A 7,500-nucleotide genomic window follows, 5' to 3' on the forward strand; every position below is an offset into this window, starting at 1 on the left:
AGTGAACAGTCGCTCAGTGAATTTCTATCACATGTCACGAGGGGCAAAGCATAAATGGAGAATCAACAGGCGCTCTATTTGGCTGAGTATTATATGGTGCATGAATGAGTGCAGCGGCAAGGCAGACAACTACGCTGGCTACCAAATGAGTGTGGGATTAGCAAAAGCAGTAGCTGCCACCAGCGCAAGGAAGAAGAAGAAAGGGCTCGTCCGGGATTTGAACCCGGGACCTCTCGCACCCTAAGCGAGAGTCATACCCCTAGACCAATGAGCCCAGTTCAGGAGTGAACAGTCGCTCAGTGAATTTCTATCACATGTTACGAGGGGCAAAGCATAAATGCAGAATCAACAGGCGCTCTATTTGGCTGAGTATTATATGGTGCATGAATGAGTGCAGCGGCAAGGCAGACAACTACGCTGGCTACCAAATGAGTGTGGGATTAGCAAAAGCAGTAGCTGCCACCAGCGCAAGGAAGAAGAAAGGGCTCGTCCGGGATTTAAACCCGGGACCTCTCGCACCCTAAGCGAGCATCATACCCCTAGACCAACGAGCCCAGTTCAGGAGTGAACAGTCGCTCAGTGAATTTCTATCACATGTTACGAGGGGCAAAGCGTAAATGGAGAATCAACAGGCGCTCTATTTGGCTGAGTATTATATGGTGCATGAATGAGTGCAGCGGCAAGGCAGACAACTACGCTGGCTACCAAATGAGTGTGGGATTAGCAAAAGCAGTAGCTGCCACCAGCGCAAGGAAGAAGAAGAAAGGGCTCGTCCGGAATTTGAACCCGGGACCTCTCGCACCCTAAGCGAGAATCATACCCCTAGAAAAACGAGCCCAGTTCAGGAGTGAACAGTCGCTCAGTGAATTTCTATCACATGTTACGAGGGGCAAAACATAAATGGAGAATTAACAGGCGCTCTATTTGGCTGAGTATTATATGGTGCATGAATGAGTGCAGCGGCAAGGCAGACAACTACGCTGGCTAGCAAATGAGTGTGGGATTAGCAAAAGCAGTAGCTGCCACCAGCGCAAGGAAGAAGAAGAAAGGGCTCGTCCGGGATTTGAACCCGGGACCTCTCGCACCCTAAGCGATAATCATACCCCTAGACCAACGAGCCCAGTTCAGGAGTTAACAGTCGCTCAGTGAATTTCTATCACATGTTACGAGTGGCAAAGCATAAATGGAGAATCAACAGGCGCTCTATTTAGCTCGGTATTATGTGGTGCATGAATGAGTGCAGCGGCAAGGCAGACAACTACGCAGGCTACCAAATGAGTGTGGGATTAGCAAAAGCAGTAGCTGCCACCAGTGCAAGGAAGAAGAAGAAAGGGCTCGTCCGGGATTTGAACCCGGGACTTCTCGCACCCTAAGCGAGAATCATACCCCTAGACCAACGAGCCCAGTTCAGGAGTGAACAGTCGCTCAGTGAATTTCTATCACATGTTACGAGGGGCAAAGCATAAATGGAGAATCAACAGGCGCTCTATTTGGCTGAGCATTATATGGTGCATGAATGAGTGCAGCGGCAAGGCAGACAACTACGCTGGCTACCAAATGAGTGTGGGATCAGCAAAAGCAGTAGCTGCCACCAGCGCAAGGAAGAAGAAGGAAGGGCTCGTCCGGGATTTGAACCCGGGACCTCTCGCACCCTAAGCGAGAATCATACCCCTAGACCAACGAGCCCAGTTCAGGAGTGAACAGTCGCTCAGTGAATTTCTATCACATGTTACGAGTGGCAAAGCATAAATGGAGAATCAACAGGCGCTCTATTTGGCTGAGTATTATATGGTGCATGAATGAGTGCAGCGGCAAGGCAGACAACTACGCTGGCTACCAAATGAGTGTGGGATTAGCAAAAGCAGTAGCTGCCACCAGCGCAAGGAAGAAGAAAGGGCTCGTCCGGGATTTGAATCCGGGACCTCTCGCACCCTAAGCGAGAATCATACCCCTAGACCAACAAGCCCAGTTCAGGAGTGAACAGTCGCTCAGTGAATTTCTATCATATGTTACGAGGGGCAAAGCATAAATGGAGAATCAACAGGCGCTCTATTTGGCTGAGTATTATATGGTGCATGAATGGGTGCAGCGGCAAGGCAGACAACTACGCTGGCTACCAAATGAGTGTGGGATTAGCAAAAGCAGTAGCTGCCACCAGCGCAAGGAAGAAGAAAGGGCTCGTCCGGGATTTGAACCCGGGACCTCTCGCATCCTAAGCGAGAATCATACCTCTAGACCAACGAGCCCAGTTCAGGAGTGAACAGTCGCTCAGTGAATTTCTATCACATGTTACGAGGGGCAAAGCATAAACGGAGAATCAACAGGCGCTCTATTTGGCTCGGTATTATGTGGTGCATGAATGAGTGCAGCGGCAAGGCACACAACAACGCAGGCTACCAAATGAGTGTGGGATTAGCAAAAGCAGTAGCTGCCACCAGCGCAAGGAAAAAGAAGAAAGGGCTCGTCCGGGATTTGAACCCGGGACCTCTCGCACCCTAAGCGAGAATCATACCCCTAGACCAACGAGCCCAGTTCGGGAGTGAACAGTCGCTCAGTGAATTTCTATCACATGTTACGAGGGGCAAAGCATAAATGGAGAATCAACAGGCGCTCTATTTGGCTCGGTATTATGTGGTGCATGAATGAGTGCAGGGGCAAGGCAGACAACAACGCAGGCTACCAAATGAGTGTGGGATTATCAAAAGCAGTGGCTGCCGCCAGCGCGAGCAAAAAGAAGAAAGCGATCGTCCGGGATTTGAACCCGGGACCTCTCGCACCCTAAACGAGAATCATACCCCTAGACCAACGAGCTTTTTTTTCTTTATTGTCTGACTTTGACACAAATACAACGCACTGGAAAACAAAACAACAGGAACAAAGGAATAATATATGTACACAAAACTAGTTCGCGTTGCCTAACCCCCACTGAGGGGCAGGCATTGTCATGTTAAAATTCCTTGAGCACCGTCAAAGGTTCCAGCTTTGACAGCCACTCAGGAGCACATGGTTGCAATTTAAGCACGTCGAGCCATCGCTGCACACTTTCACGGAAATACATGCGGGCTGGCCGTGCATCTGGATCGCAGTGATAACCAGCCATTCGTGCGCGCCATATACTGTGGAGGCACATTAACATAACCTGGTCTAACGGCATATCATCGTGGTTTTCCAATGGCAAATACCTAATGCCATGGGAATCAAGTGGCAACTGTTTTTTTATTGTCCTTTGCAGAACATCCCACAAATATACCCCCTCCCAGCAATGCAAAAACACGTGATCTATTGTCTCTGGCTGTTTGCAGATGAGACATTGGGCCCCCCACGGTAGGAAAATACCCTTTTCCTCCATAAATGATTTTACACTCAAAGTACCGGTATGTAGCATAAAGAAAAACGTTTTAGCTCCCGTAGCAACTTGCATTTTTTTTACGCGTTTTAATACATTACTTCCTGTGCCTCCATAGTATAAAGCTCGGTACAAGGGCACCGGGAACACCACTTCACAAACATCCTTGTATAATGTTCTCCTTTTAACATTACTTAAATACTCTTTCGAAAAACGTGTGCTTAAGAATTTCACGCTCACAACAATTTCCCTAAAGAATCCAAAAAGAGAGCCCGGCATACATTGAGTATAAACTACGAAATCAGGCAACGCTCGACCAAGTCTTTGTTGACACACTGTGCGCAGGAATGGATCACTGGCATCCCTAAAAAACATAAACCGGTTTACGATCTGTCGCACAAACAAATGACCCAGACCAAGCCCCCCATGCTTCACCTGCCGGAACAAATTTGTCCGACTGCACCTCTCCCAACTCGAGGCCCAAACAAACACCGCAAAAACTCGATGCAATTTTTGCACATTTACACGGGAGCAATGCAACACTTGCATTACATACCATAACTTACTAATTAAAAAAAGGTTGCAAACTGCGGCTCTTGCAAATATTGATAATTGAGCGCTTTTCCATTTCTCCGCTTTTTCACGGGTTTCTCTGACCTGCTCTAGCCAGTATGGCTCGCTTTCCTTGTAAAATTCCAAGGGCACACCCAAGTACTTTGCAGGCGTTGTAACCCACGACACATTAGCGTAAGTGTCGGGGGTCAGCTGCCATTCTCCGTGCCAAAATCCCAGGCACTTACCCCAGTTAACTTTACTCCCTGTGACTTTGCTAAAATGTTTTACCACATCCACTGTCCTCTTTATACTCTCCTTATCCACACAAAAAACCGCAACGTCGTCTGCGTAAGCCAGCAATTTGACTTCTGACTCCTGCAGTCGAAAACCATCAATGTCATTGTTTTGTAGGATGCTTAAACACAATGTTTCAATATAAATGCCGAACAAAAGAGGGCTGAGGGGGCAACCTTGGCGCACCGAACGTCGTACGTTGATGGGGGCCCCCAGTGACTTATTGACAATTAATCTCGTAGTGCAGTTACGGTACGCCAAGGCCACTCCCTCTCGAATAACAGCGCCGACATTAACATGGTCTAATATACTGAACAGAATAGTATGCGCCACACAATCAAAAGCTTTCTCCAAGTCCAACTGCAGTAAAGCAACACACGCATGAGTTGCATCGCAACATTCGAGCACACTTCTCGCTTTGTGAATGTTCTGAAAGATGGATCGCCCTTTGATACCGCACGTTTGGTGAGGGCCCACTAGTTCGCATATAACCGTTTGTAGTCTGCCAGCAAGCACCTTCATATAAATCTTGTAATCAACGTTTGTCAGAGCAATGGGCCTGTAAGACGACAACTGCCTAAGCTTATCTGGTTGGTCAGTTTTCGGAATAAGTACTGTGTGCGACGATCCGAAAGACGCAGGCAGTGCCTTCAGTTCATACGCTTCATTAAATAAGGCACACAACAAAGGAGATAGCTGTTCCTTGAACGCTTTATAAAAAGCCGCACTCAGGCCATCAGGCCCGGGTGATTTCCCTGGGTTTAAATTTTCTATTGCCTGCTGCACTTCTTTTTCGCTTATTGGCCGCTCCAGTCTTTCTTTTTGTTCGTCATCAATTTTTGTCATCGCGTCAAGAAAGGATTCTTTGAAACGGTCCAAATTAACCTCTCGGGACGAAAATAGCTCTTCATAATACTCCCGGAAAGCTTTCGCGATTCCTTCGTTATCGGTCTCTGTGCGTCCTGCCCAATCTACCTCTGCCACGTGATTTCGCCTTGCATTTGCTTTTTCTATTCCCAACGATCTTTTTGTCGGCGTCTCATCCATGGCAAGTTTTTCCGCTCTCGCACGCACCAGTGCTCCGCGATAACGGTCTTCGTCATTCAGTTGAAGTCTTTGTTTTATTTTTCTAATATCGTCCATGTATAACCCTGGCGTGTTACACTCCAGGCCTAACAATTTATCTAGCAAAGATCTTAAATGCATTTCATTTTGTTTTTCTTGAAACCTTATGCAGCTGGCCTTTTCTATAGCTTTGATTTTTATTTGTTGCTTACACAGTTCCCATTCTTGACCCAGTTCGTGGCTGTCCTCCTGAGAAATCCTAACAATTTCTTCTTCTACTAGTCTGGTGAATTGCTCGTCATTCAGCAGTTTATTATTTAACTTCCACAATTCCCAACTAAAACCGCTACCTCTCTTTCTTGTTCCAATTGTACACTGAACCATGCAGTGATCTGAGTACGTTACCGCCAAAACATAATAATCCTGACATTTTGGAGCCAGTTCTGCGGCCACATAAATTCTGTCAAGGCGGGCGTGGCTAGCACCCTGAAAATGCGTATACTGAACCCGTCGCTCGCTCGTGAGACACTCTGCAACGTCTTCCAGTGCAAACTCATCAATCAAGCGCGAAAGTACCTCTGTGCTACGATCCCTAAATGTACGATGGCTAGTTTTGTCACCGGAGCTCAGTACACAATTGAAATCTCCCAGAAAGACAAGTTCCTTATCCGTGTTTAAATAATCTTCAACAAAATCAAACAAAGCAGCCCTCTCATCAACTACCGTAGGTGCATATATACAAACAGCACGCCACTCAGCCGAGCAAAAACTAAAATCGAGGACCACGCCCCGACCCGACGGAAAAGAAGCATGCGACTGCACTACAAGACCCGGCAACTTCTTCACAAACAGGACGCATCCAGCAGATGTACCGACTGCATGGCTGACAACTGCGTAAAACCGCGACGTGAAACGTTGCACCATGCTCTCGGTCTCTTGTTCACCCTCGACTTTTGTCTCTTGAACTCCAAGTATATCGATGTCATTTTCATTTAAAAGGCGCAGGACCTGGCTCTGCTTCCTTTTTGCTGCTAGACCTCTCACGTTAAGGGTCGCAACCTTTAGTGACAGTACATAAGCCATTTTCTTAGAGTGAAAAGAGGCCAAGAGAATGGTGCTTACCCTTCACGTCTAGCATGGCGCTAGACGCTTTCGTTGACGCCAGAGCCATGAGGTTGGACTGGCAGACCTTGTGACGGGGGCGGCTTTTCGGCAGCTCTCCTGTCCGTCGAGACATTTGGTCTTGGTTTGAAGGTCGCCCTCCTCCCTATTGGCGTTTTTATCGGCGGCTCGTCGTTGCTAGCTGCCTCTGCCTTGCTTAACTCGCTTGTGCTCTCGTCGTGGGCACGCTTCGCAGGGCCTTGGACGTTGGTCGCTCGGCCGCTGCTCTTTTCAAGGGTTTCCTGTCGGCCCGCAGACTCCGGAAGTTCAGTTTTTGAGCTCTCGGCATCGCTCACCCTTTCTTCCTCTGACGGTCCGTTGTTCGGTAGCGTGACTTCCTTGTCTGGCCTACTGATTATCTCGTCACCGCCCCCCGGGGGCACTAACATGCCTGTAGTTGCTGTTAGCTTTTCAGCTTCTCCGACCCCCTTTGCGGCCTCTTCTGTCTCTGCGACATCCATTTGGAGCTCCGTCATGTCCGCCCTCGCTGTCGGTGCAATGGCCACTGCATACGTCCGTACGCAATTTTCCTCGGAGTGGCCAAAACGCTTACATGTCGAACACCGCGGAATTTTACATTCCCGGCGCACATGACCGGTCCCGCGGCAGCGCAGGCACTGCATTGGCCGCCCAGGCACCACAACAAGGGCCAACTCCCCTGCAACTCTTATCTGATGAGGTAGGTCGTCTATCTTCATCCCTGGCTTCAACTTCAGGAGTACGGCTCTCGTTGTTGAGCCCTTTTCGTGAACGCCCTGGACGCGCCACCGCTCACGGGTAACTTCGGTCACCTCACCGAAAGCCCCAAAAGCAGTTCTGATATCCTCATCCGCCACGCCATGCAACATCCAGTGGAGCCGTAGCTTCACCTGTTGATCCTCCGGGTCAATGATGATACACCGTCGGCCTTTCACTAGAAGCTCCTTGAAGGCTAGCAGCCGCTTGGTTGCTTCAGTGCTGCTCAAGGTCACCGCCCAGACATGGTTTATTTGGTAGGCCCCCAAGGCCACCACGTCTGGAAGCGTACCAGTCTTGGCCAGGGCGTCCCGGAAATCTTCAACCCTGAAGGGTCGCACTCG

The 7,500-nt window shown here is 48.9% G+C and overlaps 5 non-coding genes across 5 annotated transcripts; all 5 read right to left on the reverse strand.

Moving 5' to 3' along the window:
- Nucleotides 1-482: 482 nt before the first annotated feature.
- TRNAP-AGG (transfer RNA proline (anticodon AGG)) lies at nt 483-554 on the reverse strand. Its single transcript has one exon. It is a non-coding gene; the product is annotated as a tRNA-Pro (tRNA).
- A 494-nt stretch (nt 555-1,048) lies between these two features.
- On the reverse strand, nt 1,049-1,120 carry TRNAP-AGG (transfer RNA proline (anticodon AGG)). The gene has a single exon. It is a non-coding gene; the product is annotated as a tRNA-Pro (tRNA).
- Nucleotides 1,121-1,614: 494 nt separating this feature from the next.
- On the reverse strand, nt 1,615-1,686 carry TRNAP-AGG (transfer RNA proline (anticodon AGG)). Its single transcript has one exon. It is a non-coding gene; the product is annotated as a tRNA-Pro (tRNA).
- A 488-nt stretch (nt 1,687-2,174) lies between these two features.
- On the reverse strand, nt 2,175-2,246 carry TRNAP-AGG (transfer RNA proline (anticodon AGG)). The gene has a single exon. It is a non-coding gene; the product is annotated as a tRNA-Pro (tRNA).
- A 211-nt stretch (nt 2,247-2,457) lies between these two features.
- Nucleotides 2,458-2,529, reverse strand: TRNAP-AGG (transfer RNA proline (anticodon AGG)). Its single transcript has one exon. It is a non-coding gene; the product is annotated as a tRNA-Pro (tRNA).
- Nucleotides 2,530-7,500: the final 4,971 nt, after the last annotated feature.

Source organism: Amblyomma maculatum, chromosome 4 (assembly GCF_055883805.1).
Source record: "Amblyomma maculatum isolate TAMU_Amacu chromosome 4, ASM5588380v1, whole genome shotgun sequence".
Taxonomy (NCBI): domain Eukaryota; kingdom Metazoa; phylum Arthropoda; class Arachnida; order Ixodida; family Ixodidae; genus Amblyomma; species Amblyomma maculatum.